Consider the following 15,407-nt stretch of genomic DNA (forward strand, 5'->3'; position numbering starts at 1 on the left):
AAGCCTTTTAAGTCTTTTATTAGTATTACTTAATAAGATAGTCTTTAAGACATTAACCTGTCAAATACATATCTATAGCTCATAGGGTAATGATGAGAATGTCCTTTCATCAAAACCTAAGTCATGTGAGAATATACTTTCACATGGTCATATCATATTCATAGTATAGTCTAGTTTAGAGTACAATTGAGTAACACCTTCGAAAAACCCTACTTTACTAGATTCTCATAATATGCTTCATTTATACATTCATGTGTGTGTATGTGTACATATATAAGAAAACCTTTCATATAAACACATTTAGACACCACATATTCATACTTCATCTTTCATATACTTTATATTCATAATTATATCTTAAATCATACTTTCATAACAGAAGTGCATAAAGAAATCACCCTAGGAATCCCTTAAGGTTAACATGTTCAATGTATAGGTAATGTCTCATACCCTTACCTACACTAACACACCGATAAATTCATCCTAGTTAAGATACTTGTTTCATACTTTCATGAACATATTACACTTGTATTCGTGCATGAGGTGTGTATGTACATATTTGTCATCATGATCACACAATAGCAACAACATGGTTTTAGGAAGACACCCTCTAAAGACCAAAACACATGCATAACATCCCTCATGTTTTAAGTCACACACATATAGTATTAAGGACTATATACTACACATACACATTACATCATATGAGACAAGAACATATCCAACATTTGAATAGAAGACTTCCAATTATGCATATAAGACAACACAATCATATAAGGGTACATAGGTAGGGGGTCACCCTAGAATGGCATTCATCACAACCAAACATGTAGACCATACCTAACCCTAACATAATAATTCACATGTTGATAACATTATCAATACACCCTAGATAATAAACTAGAATAAAAGTCTAGGCAATTAACTTCATGTGTGTGATCATCATTACCATGCTTCACAAAACATAAATGGACTTCAAGGCCATGATCACAACATATAGAGAATGGAAAGAATGTAAACACCGCCACCATAATTGGACCATACCACACAATGTCAACTCCAAGACTACCATCAGGAATTATGTTAAATCACCAATTCTCTAAGCTTTGATCATGATTGATCTATTTCCAATAATTCATAACCAATTTATGTAGATAACAATAGCAATATGAAATACAACATAATCGAATCATAGTCTCATCAACATCTAAACAAGATCACAAGACTCACATTATAGGCTAAATTGAGAAATTATAAAGATCATGGGTTCTTTATAAAATTGGATTGAAAATCATCATAGAATCAGTGATTAATCATGACTCCATTATTAAAATGCTTTTGAAATAAATTTGACAATGAACTTATGGCTAGACTGAAAGATAGGCAATGTAATTATAGAATCACTTTGAAAAAACTTTGAAAAAATTCCTTAGATGAAAGGTAAACTAAGGATAAATGATTATCATACCTTAACACAAGACAAACCACAAAAACTTCAAAAGAAAACACTTTGAAATCCATCTTCGTAGCTTGTTCTTGAGCTTAGTCTTCAATGGAGGTTTTTGGGAGTTCTTATTTGGGAGGGAAGGTTTAGATTTTAAGAATCAATTGTGAATGGCGTTTTCATGTTATTAACCAACTTAAAATGCCTAAAATGGAAAAAAAAACCGCCCATACCTTATTTGGAACCTGAGATGAATTTCCCAATTCACCCTTCACTTGGCAGCATTTAAGAGACAGAATTACAGGTTCATTCGACGTGCACGGTGACATACCGTCGATGGAACGACAGGGACGTCTTTCACTCTGTCGTTTTTGACTGATACCTTATTTTTGGGGTCTGATATCACACGCCTAAGTGAGGAGCGACTCCCACAATCGACCGGGCGTACTACAATTTATGGGGCATCATTTGCATGGCCGTTGATTGAGATTGCCAAGACAATGTCTTTGTCAGCTTTTTGGTCCTCCTCAAGGACCCTTTGGGTGGTACTTGGAGAGTCGTGCTCGAAAGTTTTGACCTTTAATACGACCATATAAATTTTAGGATCCTATCCTATCATTTTAGGCACCAAAAAACATGTAAAACATGCAAAGTCACACTAGCACATAACATGACTAGTTTCAAAAAGTCTTGGTCGTTCTTGGACGTTTGACCTCCAACCCTCTTCAAATAAACTATACAAGTTGTGAAACACTTCATTAACATGTTATTAAATATTTAAGGAACATGTGAGGCTCTAGACACCTCAGTTAGTGCACCAAAATTTCAAGGAACACCAACTTCATGCTATTATGCACTCAATGCAACCCAAGCATGTAAAAACCTTATTCACTCACTCCTAATGCATAAAAACATAGGTCTTTCTCATGTTCATAGGAGGAACGTCCTTCTCATAATCATTACATGGTACTTACTTTTCATTTCATTAAAATCTCAACATGCAATATTATTTAATTCACATGTAGGCATGTTCAACATTATCACTCAAGAGGCCAAATAAGTAACTCATACTAAATGCACGTAGATTTTGAGTAATATAGATCAACAAAGATCCTTATCACTTAGACATAATACCATCAAAGACATATATAACATAACCATGTTTAGTTGTGTTTAAGGAGGAATAACCTTCTCCGTAAGATACTAACATGTCATCTTAGAGTTCATATAATAGCAATGCACAAAGGTCAATTCATTTTAAAGAGAACTTCTCCACTTTTAACCAAAGCATGCTCATACGCCCTTTCCTTGTGAAGTCAAAATGGTAGGTCACACCAAGTACATCATAACATTAGGGAGTAAATACACTATTTCCTATTTCTAAAATAGCACTGTCTTTCATAAATATGCATCATTTAGGAAAATCGTTACAATTCATAAGCAGACATAAATAGTATTGGGTATACTCAGTTTGCAAGAGTGAGCCTACATTCATACTTCACAAACCACAAAAATCACATATTTCAAAGGTACTCATCTTTTCTCATTTAAAGAAAACTCAACACCTCATTATGAAGCAAAAACACCCTCACATCAAAAGGATTATCAAACCATCTCATGAAGAAAATGCACATTTATCATATCAAGATGCATAACTACATGAGCAACATGCAATTTATCAAAATCCCTTTTCATGCAATATGAATTCATGCATAACATAGTGTCATTTACGACGTGCATAACATATGGAGAACATGCAACTTATACTCATATGCAAGACTCTCATCATAAACAAGCTACTTAGGAACATTTGGTTTCAAGCAGGAATATGAATAGAAGGAAAAGATAGGGATATCTACGACCTTACTACTCACATTACCATCCACTACTTAGGGTAAACTCACTTTAGAGGAACTTATTTCATTCAAGAGAACTTAGATTTACCAACCTTAAAAACTAAGAACATCATCACCCTCTCTTAGGATCTAAGCTTATACGCACTCTTCTTAACATCACCTCAAAGTGACTCTCAACATAGAGAAGTTAAAGGGAACTCAATATTGGACCATTTAGGACATTTAAGGACTTACCATCTAGGCACATTATCCCCACTTGGAGTAAGACAATTCATTTTTTTATCACTTCATGCCCTTAAACACCAAGTTCAAAGCAACTCAAGACCAAACCTATATATAGGAGGTTTGAAATTATTGAGGGTTCCCACTCCTAATCTCATGTAAAGAAGCCTACTAACTCACTCATCAAAAGGTACTACTCAAGCATCATCATTCCTCTAAGTCTAACACCTAAAGAAAACTCATAAAAATCAAGTTAGGTCATACTATCCAACCACATAAGGCCTTAACTACACCATGAATACCAAGGGTAATTCCATATCTTATCACATTCTACCACCAAGTCTTAACTAGGTAACTAGTTTCAGATTCAAGCCTACTAGAATCATCACCTTTGGTGGAACCTTACAACCAACCATGCGTAGGTACAATCTAAGAACTTCCTCAAATGGAAATACTTAAGATCAATCCTAAAAAACAACTAACCACTTCAAAAGTAGGTCAACATAAATTTTCTCCTTCTCCTTAAGAGTTAAGGGGTATATACATTCCTTTAGGTCAACTTTAGAGTAAAATAATTACCACTTATGGAATAAAACCCTTTATTAGTTTTCCCTACTCTTAGAATAGGTTCATATAGGGACTCATCAACTAGTCATAAGGGTTCTCCAATTAACTAGCATACTTCACAATCACCTTACAAGGTAACCACACTACCTTCTCTCCTTAGAATCACGCCTATTCAAAAGACTCCACTCCACACTAGGGCAATTATGGAGTATTACCCGTATATAAAGGGCAATATTCATCTTTCACTATTTATCACATTTTCTCCAAAGTATTTCAAGCCTATACCAATGCATTATACCACCTCATTGCACACAACCATAAAGCAACCTATTATTCCACAAGAGGACTTTATTCAACTATAACAATTCCTAACAAGCTATAACTATATCATAACATAACTTCTCAACATAATACCTTATTTCTCATAGATCACATATGGCCATAAATGTCTTCATATCACCCATCAAGTCATAATAACCATAATAAGCATCAAAACTCACCTTTCCTCCCTTAAGCCTAAAGACATCATTTCCTCCAAACAATCACATCTAAAAGACCACCGGACAAGGAAACATAAGCGAGAGAGATCATATAGATTTAACTTCTATGGAACGACACAAGAGTAGTGAAGAAAGTGAAACTCTATCCTCCTATTGCCTCTCGCTCATAGATGTGTCGCGACTCACACCGATGAACAACACTCTACTAGACGTGGCAATATGAGACTTTGGATCCTAAACCACTTTCTATAACCTAATGCTCTGATACCACGTTTGTCGCGATCGGAGAGCACTCCTAGTAGTAATATGGCATACTTGACCTTGCGGAGGTCTCGTACAAATCCATAACATCATTCATTGCATAGACATAGAAATTTAGAGAAAAATTAAAACTTTTTATAGCACATCAAATGCTATAAATCACTTTTTATATATAAAATATCATAAGTACATAATTAGACACTAAGTCTCCTTTTGCCATATTACACTCAAAATCAATAGAATTGTATAGCAACACGACCCTTAACAACATAAAATAGTAATCTAAACTATTACATAAAATTTGAATAACATCTTGACATGGAAATCCTTGAATCTTAAGGATCCCTTTTTGAGCTTGGGAAACATCTATCAAGCTCTTGACCTCAAGGAACATCCTCTGGCCATCACCACCTACACTGTGGAAAAAGATGAAGAAGAATGGTATTAGAAGAATAATGCATTGAGTATGACAACCATGCAAGAACATGCATTTAAAGGGGACATTTCATTAGAAATCATGCAACATGCCTTTGTAAAGAAACATCATAAACATTGACACAATAACACAATATAGTTCACACACTTTATATAGACATGTTCAACAGTCATATCATCACATAAAGAAACATATCACATTTAAGGCACATTAATCATTTCCATAACATTATCTTTCTATTTTCCTTAACTTATTTACCCTAAAGTAACCCTTTAGTAATAATTGGTGCAATGCATGGATATTGTCTCATTCCACTATCCAAACTAAAGCATCACCTTAAGGTCACCAAGGTGAACATTCATAGTCTCTTGATTAACTAAAACATATACATTCATAGAGGCACATCATATAATACAATACATACTTCACATAAGAACCATCATACTTCATAAACCTCGTGTAAAACTCATCACATCATTATCTTTGCCCCTTTATTCCTTCTACTCATTTCAAGAAAACATGCAAGGAATACTACCAATATCATCATAATAAGACAATAGTCAACAATTGCATAATTGAACTTCATTTCATTAATACATCGTAAGACCTTAATCATTATCTCAATCTAAGCCTACCAATGCAATGTACATGGAAGCCCCATAACCTCAAACATACTAAGTAAACCCACAAAGAGACCACATGCCTTACCATTTACTTCATACCTAAGCAAGACAAGTATAACCAACTACATGCATATCAAATAAGAACTTCATCATATAGACACAATAGGATCAATACTATGCGTATTATCATAACAAGGAGGCCAATACCATAATTTCATACATGAGAGACATATACATATGCATATACATATACATATACATATAGAACTCCTTCATAGGATTCCCTTGAAGATCTACTTGTACAATTCATAGGTAAAGTACCATACCCTCACTTATACTAAGCAACTTCCCTTACTTAGTCCTAGTTAGGGTTCGTGATTTTACTTCCATTAATCATTTTACTTTCGGTAAAACGTTGCCTTAATTGACATTAAGACCATGTGAGCAAAACATAAAATCCAATGTCATGGAACCTCATACTGAAAAGAGGTGCTCTACTTGCCAAGGTAGAACATGAACATCATGCTAGCATATATGTTGATCCACTTGCTAGGTCTTACAGGGGCAACATAGTTAAGGAATTAGGAAGTTCTTACTAGAACCATATTTATGCTAAAAAGCATTGTAGTTCCCACATCATGAGAAACAATAGGGTGAACCTCCCATCCTTTGGGGAGTCACGCCTCTCATTTTCAAGTTCACTCGGTGCTAAGGTAATTTTCCCTTTTAAAAAGCCTTTAAGTCTTTTATTAGCAATACTTAATAAGATTGGCTTTAGGATATTAACCCCTCATATACATATACATAGCTCATAGGTTAATGATGAGAATTTCCATTCATCAAAACCTAACTAATGTGAGAATATCCTTTCACATGGTCATAGTATATTCATAACACAGTCTAGTTTCGAGTACAATTGAGTAATACCGTTCAAAGGACCCTAGTATACTAGATTATCATAACATGCTTCATTAATACATTCATGTGTGTTTATATGTACATATATGAGAAAACCTTTCATATAAACACATTAATACACCACATATTCATACTTCATCATTCATATATTTTACATGCATATTCATAGCGAAATTATAAATTCATAACTAAAGTGCCCTAGGAATCCCCTCAAGGTCCACATGTGCAATGTATAGGAAAATTCACATACCCTTACCTGCACTAGTACACATATCAACTCATCCTGGTTAAGATACTTTTTTCATACTTTCATGAACATATTACACTTATAGTCGTGCATGAGGTGTGTGTATATATTGGTCATCATGATCACAGAATGGCAACAACATGGTATTGAGGAAGCAACCTCTAAAGACCACAACACATGTACAACATCGCTCAAGTCTTAAGTCACACATATATAGAGTATTATGGACTATAGATTACACACACATTATATCATAGGATACAAGAACATATCCAATATTTGAATAGAAAACTCCTAATCATGCATATAAGAACATACAGTTATATAAGAATACAGAGGTAGGGGATCACCTTAAATGACATTCATCAACCAAACATATAGACCATACCTAACCCTAAAATAATAATTCACATGTTCATAACATTATCAATACACCCTAGATCATAAACTAGGATGGGAAACTAAGTAATTAACTTCATGTGTATAATCATCATAACCACACTTCACAAACATCAACTGATTTCAAGGATATGATCACAACATATAGAGAATGAAAATAATGGAAATAACGCTACCATAAGTGGACCATACCACTCAATGTCAACTCCAAAACTACCATAAGGAATTTAGGTAAAATTACCAATTCTCCAAACTTTGTTTATGATTAATCAATTCCAAACAACTCATAAGCAATTTGCACAGATTGAAATAGCAATAGGCAATACAACATAATCGAATCATAATATCATCAACATCTAAACAAGATCACAAGACCCACATTATAGGATAAATTGAGAAATCGACGTGAACATGGGTTCTTCATAAAATTGGATTGAAAATCATCATAAAACCAGTGATAATCATAAATCCATTATTAGAATGCTTAGAAATCAATTTGAAAATGAACCCATGGCTAGATTGAAAGATAATCAATTAGATCATAGAGTCTCTTTAAAAAACTTAAAAAGAACTCCTTAGATGAAAGGTTAACTAAGGATGAAGGATTACCGTACCTTAACACAAGAGAAGCCACAAAATTTTGAGACTTGAAATCCATCTCCATAGCTTTTTGTTGGTCTTAGTCTTCAATGGAGGTTTTCAGGAGTTCTTATTTGAGAGGGAAGGTTTAGATTTTGAAGAATAAATTGTTAATGAGGTTTCATGTTATTAACGAACTGAAAATACCTGAAAATGGATAAAATAACCACCCATACCATATCTGGAACGCGGGGTGAATTTTCTCTATTATCCCCTCAGTTGGCAAGGTTTAAGAAATAGAATTGTAGGTTCATTTGAGGTGTAGGGTAATAGACCGTCGATTAAATAACGGGTCCATCCTACACTCCGTCATTTTTTAATAAGACCTTATTTTTAGGGGGCTAAGCTCAAATGCCTAATTGTGGAGCTATGCCCCGAATCGACGAGGCGTAGACCAGTATATGGGGCGTCGTTTTCCTGTGCATCGATTAACATTACTAAGGCAGTGTCTTGCCAGCTTTTGGGTCCTCCTCAAAGACCCTTATGGGGGGTCCTTGGGAAGTCGTGCCCAAAGGTTTTGATCCTTAATACGACCATATAAATGTTAGGGTACTATCCTATTATTTTAGGAACCAAACAACACGTAAAACATTCAAAGTCACACTAGTACAAACACGACTAGTTTCCAAACGTCTTGGTCGTTCTTGGACGTTTGACCTCCAACCCTCTTCAAATAAGCTATACTAGTTGTGTTACACTTAATTAACATGTTATTAACTATTTAAGGCACATGTCAGTCTTTGGAAACCTTAGTTCATTTTTGAGTGTCTTACACCACAAAAAGTAGTCCACTGAATCTTTCAAATTAAAAACATAGTCGGAGTCTTCGAGCATAAGCTATCTCCTAAATTATACATATTTCTCCATGTATCACTCTTTTAACTATATATTTTGACCTCAACTGTAGAATAACTTCCATGTTGGTGAATTGAAACAATTCATACTACCTTATTATCATCAAATAACTCATCATATCCAAAACCATATGAGAAATTGGTATTGCTCGTCAATCTACGTATAGAATGAGACAATTTTTTATACTTTTTAATTGTTGGATTCCATAAGAAGAAGTATCTTCTTCCGTCGGAATGACAAATACATTCATTGATTTAACCCACAATGTAGAAAGAAGTATCACACCTTAAATAGACTAATAGACCACAATGCTTGAGAGTAAGATTTGAGAGATAATGTAGGAATAAAACCGAGTTTTCAATATTGATCTCGCCTATATATCCTTAGACCTTAGAAATTAGGTTGTTTATAGTTTAAGTCCATCAGTTGAAAAGGAAATATATTATGCAAGATAAACCTTGGTTTTGAAGGAGTGACAAATATAGCGAGTATGAAAAAGAGTATTACAACCTCTTAGCCATGAATATTCTGCACTTCACACCCATAATTAAGTTACTGTCACTCAGATTAAATAGTTTCCTATGCTGAGAGATAAATGTTTTTTGGATGCGAAATTGAAAGAGATAAACCCAAAGAAAAACCCACATGTCTTCTTACAGGGGTGTGGTTTGATTATGGTGGATGTTTATACTCAACTCATGTCCTAATAGTTTTATATTCCTCATTGGACTAAATCCTTGTTTGCTGCTAAGAAAAAATTTCACGTTGTGTTGCATCCTTTTTTATGTCATTTGCACCTGTTGTTTGATAGAATTCATCTTCTTGGATGCTCTCGGCAAAGACAGTAATAAACTTGTTAGTAGAAACGATAATTTATATAGAGAAGTGCTATGTTTAACCATATTCAACATATTTTTTAATTTCTATTTTTCACTTCTGACGTCAGACTCCATCAGTTTTGACGCGGTAGATGATTAATTGACATAAAGCGACATAATGACGCTTTCTCGATAATGTAATATTGTTGATAATGAATATTCATTTATAGGATAATGTTCTTGATTGATAAGATGACGTTGCTACATTTATGATCCATTGCCAGGATAATATTGATCCAATTGTAGGTTGATGTTGCTACATCGACGATCCATTGACAGGATGATGGTACTCCAATGGTAGGTTAATGTTGTCGAAACTTGAATGGTAAAATTATATTGCTATATTGATGATCCATTGGCAGGATTATGTTGCTCCAATGATAGGTTGATGTTGTCAAAGCTTGATTGGTAAGATGAAAATTGTGTATCGGCAATATTATGTTGATTGATTCAGCAATGATATTATTACTGTTTATAATATAATACAGATGACCATCTTAGTGGTTTGATTATGTAATGACTTTCTTTGCATTGGAAGATGCAATGTTCCTCTTAGAATTTTGAATGTATAATGGTCCTCTTAACAGTTTGAATAATGGGCTTTCGGTATTTTATGTAATGGCTTCGTCTTGTCATTAGAAGATGATGAACCTCTCGTAGTTTATAGATGATGGACCTCTTGTCCTTTGAAGATGCAATGACCCTCTTGGCATTTGAAGATGCATTGGTGACCCTCTAAGAATTTTCACATATGATGGCTCTTTTGGCATTTAAAGATGACGACCCTCTTAGCATTCGTAGATGATGTCCTTCTTGGTAATGGAATATGTAATGGCCCTCTTGGCATTTGATTATGATGGCCCTCTCGGTGTTCGTAGATGATGACGCTCTCGGAGTTTGAAGATGAAATAGCCCTCTTGACATTCGAAGATACAATATCCCTCTTAGTGGTTGCATATGTGATGGCCCTCTCGGCATTTGAAGATGCAATTCTCTCTTGGCATTTCCATATATGATGGCAATCTTTGCATTTGAAGATGTAATGGCCTTCTTGGCATTTGCATATAGGATGGTCTTCTTGGCATTCTAAAATGATTGTCTTCTTGGTGTTTGTAGATGAAGGCCCATTCAACGTTTGAATATGTAATGTCCATCTCGATGGTTTGAAGATGCAAGAACCCTTTGGCATTTACATATAAAATGGACCTCTCAATGATGAAAAATGCAATGTCCCTTTTGGAGGTTTGAATATGCAATACCCTCTCGTCTTTTGAATATTATGAACTTCTTAGAGATGGTATTAAATCATTTGATAATATGTCATGATTTACTCTTTGCGTCATACAAATGGTGTCCCGCTAAGTGGTTCACATTACCGTGCCTAATATCGATGGGATTTGTGAACATTTTTCAAACCCTCTAGATGCTAAAAAAATGTAATTTGATATCTTTATAGATGTTTGTACATGTTGAGAGTGATTTTTTCATTTGTATTTTGACCATCTTATGTTCAACTCGACTTTTGATCTGTTGGAGATTTGAATGAGGTGTTGTTGTCGTGTTGTTGTCGTATTCTTAAATGCTTCTTTTTCTTCTTAAGGACTTTAATAATTTTTCTGCACCGACAAAGAAGTTGTTAATTTCAAGGTGTTTCTCTCCCTTTGATTTCTCCGTATTTATTGAACAGAGAAATATGATGACCTTGCAACATTCTTGTAGAATCTCAATTATGGTTATGTTGTCGGCAATTTCTATAATCGTGATTCTATGAAGATGTGATGAGATGTGTCTGTCTTTATTTCTCATTCCTCTTTATGTATGAGACTAATAGGGTCTACTAGATGAATCTAACATTGTTTTTATTTCCATCGCGTGTATTGAACTTAGTCACCCCATAATAAGAATAGCCCAAAGGTTTCGCCGTGTAAACATATGTCTCTTCAAATTAAAGCGAGCTTACTGAAGTAGCTGAAAGGTATAAGAAAGAGGTCGTTACTGACACATATGTGAAATGTAATATATTTCTATTCTGTGTGAGACTAACAGGGTCTACTAGATGAATCTAACATTTGTTTTTCTTTCCATCGCATGTATTGAACTTAGTCACCCCCTAATAAAAATAGCCCAAAGGTTTCACTTTGTAACCATATGTATGTTCAAATTAAAGCGAGCTTACTGAAGTAGCTGAAAAGTATAAGAAAGAGGTCGTTACTGCCACATGAGAGATTTGTGTGCACATATGTGAAATGTAATATATTTCTGTTATTTATGTTCCGGAAAGGACACTACTTAGTCACTCTAGTGGCATGAGAATGTTCATTTAACACACATGTGTTCCTGTCATGACTTAGACATATTAATGGACATAATGAATGGAGTCAAGCAGCGAATAGGTCCCAAGACATCTTCAAGAAGCTAGTTAAATTAAGACTTTCAAAAAAATTATGCTTAGATGTTTCTAAAGATGAAACTTCCAAGGTTCGTAGGTTGTAAAAACTCAAAGATCCTTAGAGATTATTGGTGAAGATTATTGGGTGAAATACTTAAATCTTTATGAGATCTAGCACATCCTAATAAAAGTACTGTGGATTTGACAAAGTTCAGATGGTGAACAGGACAAAATACATGGCATAATCTGGTTTTGATTGAAATACTCATACGAAAACACCATCGACTTGAGGCGATTTACTAAGTTATTTATGGATGGTTTCTTTCTTGACAGTTGAAAAAGTGTAACTTTTAAGTATTTGAGGAATTTGTTACAAATAGTGTATTTAATTGATATGACTTTAGAATTTTCAATTGTCTAGATATAATCCCTACTTATTACCTAACGAAGTATTTATGGTTTAAAGGTTTGTTGGAAGATTGGTTAATTCCTTGAAGAAGCCTACATATGAAGATGTTAACCTATTTTGAGATAATTAACGTTATTAAAAAGATTGCAAACATGTAATGTCAAGCATTCATTTGAGAAGACCAAAACCAAAAAATCCTATTATGGGAAATGTAGTAAAGATTTGGAAATTGTGAATGCTCATGATATTGGGAAATACTTTTATCGGTTTCTACTCCTGTGGGGCATTTTTTTCTTTTGTTCGACATGTATAGAATGCTGATCAAGATAGAATTGAGAGAAAGGATTACATAGCTAACCAGATCATATTTATATGGTTAAATTGATATCTCATTGTTGGTGAATGAGTTATTTTCCTCTTATAATACTCTCAAATGTCATGAGAAGATAGTTTAATCGAGAATCAATGAATCTATTGTTTTCAAAAGAAGAAAAGAAGAAGAGAATAGGAGTTACAAGACTAGGAAATGTTTTATATTTTATGGTTGTGACTTGGTGGCCAGTCATGAAATATTCATGTTCTTCCTATCGATGGTAAAAAAAATGGTATGTGGTAATACATGGAATAGACCAGACACCGAGATGGAAAAGTCTTATTAGTGAGAGAATTAAATGATGCATTTTCTATCTATTTTTTCCGATTACCTCCCATCCAAGAAGTAGATTTTTGATAATGATTTGGCAGCGGACACCAAGCCGATTTTGATACCTTCATATCATATGATACCAATGCAGTAAAGTGAGCTAAGAAATAGTTGGAGGACCTACTGAAAAGTGTTTTATAGGACTTAATTATACACAAATACCTTGTGAGAGAAAAAAAACTCAGGTACTTGGAAATATCATTGACTACTAATAGTTGAATTATATAAGGATATGCAATAAGTAGTGATTGTATCATATAAATGACCTATTTGATTTGTTTCATGGATACATATAATTTTCAAATATTGATCTTTTGGTTGGTTCTTATAAGTTCAGAATTGCGAAAATATTTTAAGATAGTTTTCAAAAAAATTGACAGAGGCAATAAAATTTTTTATGTGATATCTTTTGGACTGACATATGCTCCTGTTGCTATAAAGACATTACTTTAAAGATATGTGTCAATGGCTAGTGAACGTACATGAGTGTATGCTCATGGCTAGAATGAACACAAAAATTGTCTCAATTATTTGGTTTAGACTGTAAAAGAACTCACCTTTTTGAGCTTGACGGTCTTCAACATATGTTTGTCGGGGGATGTCTTTGGAAAGATAGTACAACTGACCAAGTTAGCACAAAAAGAAAATAATTTCAAGTTCTTGTGGATGAAATAATTTGAGTAGACCTTACGGAAGCTCAAAATCTATGGACCACCATACCAGTGTTAGTGCTACTATAAATTCTGGAGTATTCATTGTGCTTAGTGATGCTTTGAAGGTGAAATTAGGATATGTTCGCATATAAAGAGCTCATCTAATTCATTATGTTTTGAATACACTAAATGAGAAAGTGAAAAACAATGACACTCATAAATTGAAGATATTCTCGATGATACTTGTTGATATTTAGACAATGAAACCGACGAGATTCATCCATACTACAAGAGTTTGGTGTGTATGTTCAGCAAATAGATTTAATTCTTCAACTTACCCACCAAACGAAACTACACGATGATTGGAAAAAAATTGCTATTCGGTGTCATCTAGAAAATGGAAATGTTAAGGCAGATGCTTTGAGAAGCAAATCCATGAGCTAATTGACATATAGCTCTTGTGAATAGAATTTTGACCTAAAATGTAACACACTCGAGGGTATGGATATCAAATTAGTATGAGAAATTTGGGGACGTTGTTGGTTTATGTACGGACCAAGTCTTTATTGGTAGAGCATATTGATATCACCAAATACACGATTAGAATTGTGTGAATATGGAAATAAGGTTATAGTGAGTAAAGACATGGATATGAGTATTGCCAGTTATGTCAGTGTTGGACTAAATGGGTGATTACGATAATGGTTATGATAATCCAACATAGATGATATGAGAGAGGTTATTCTTCAAGAAGCTATAACTCCTAATACATTGTAGATCTTGGATCTACTAAGACACCTGAAGTAAGTGTACTGGTGGAAACTCATAAAGAATAATATTTCTAACTTCATTTCTAGTGGCTGACTTGTTAACATGTTAAAGATGACTATAAGCAACTAACATGTCTACGACTATTGTTTAAGATTCCAGAATGAAAACTAAAAGGAGTTAGTATTGATTTTATGACCACGCTACCATGAATCCTTATAGGTTATGATGCTGAATGGATATTGTAAATAGCTTACAAAGTCAGCACACTTCTTATTGTTCAAAACTAGATAAAATAGAGGAGCATCTGCAGAAATTTTCATGAAAAAAAATTGTATGACTCCATGAGACTCAGTGTCCATCATAATTGTCTGTGTACCACTGTTCACTTCACACTTTTGAGAATCTTTCTAAAAAACTTTAATTACATGAATAGATTTTAGTATTGCATTTCATACACAAATGAACAACCATTTTAAATGTACTATGCAAATCTTGGAGATATTGGGCGCTCACATTCTTGACTTTGGGGGTCATTGAAAATTGGAGAGGCTAATGCGTTGGGACAGACATGGTACAAGAAATTGTGGACAAGTTCGAGTTAATCATACAGAAGTTGCACATAGTTCAAAACGATTAA

The sequence above is a fragment of the Solanum lycopersicum genome, chromosome 9 (assembly GCF_036512215.1).
Source record: "Solanum lycopersicum chromosome 9, SLM_r2.1".
NCBI lineage: Eukaryota > Viridiplantae > Streptophyta > Magnoliopsida > Solanales > Solanaceae > Solanum > Solanum lycopersicum.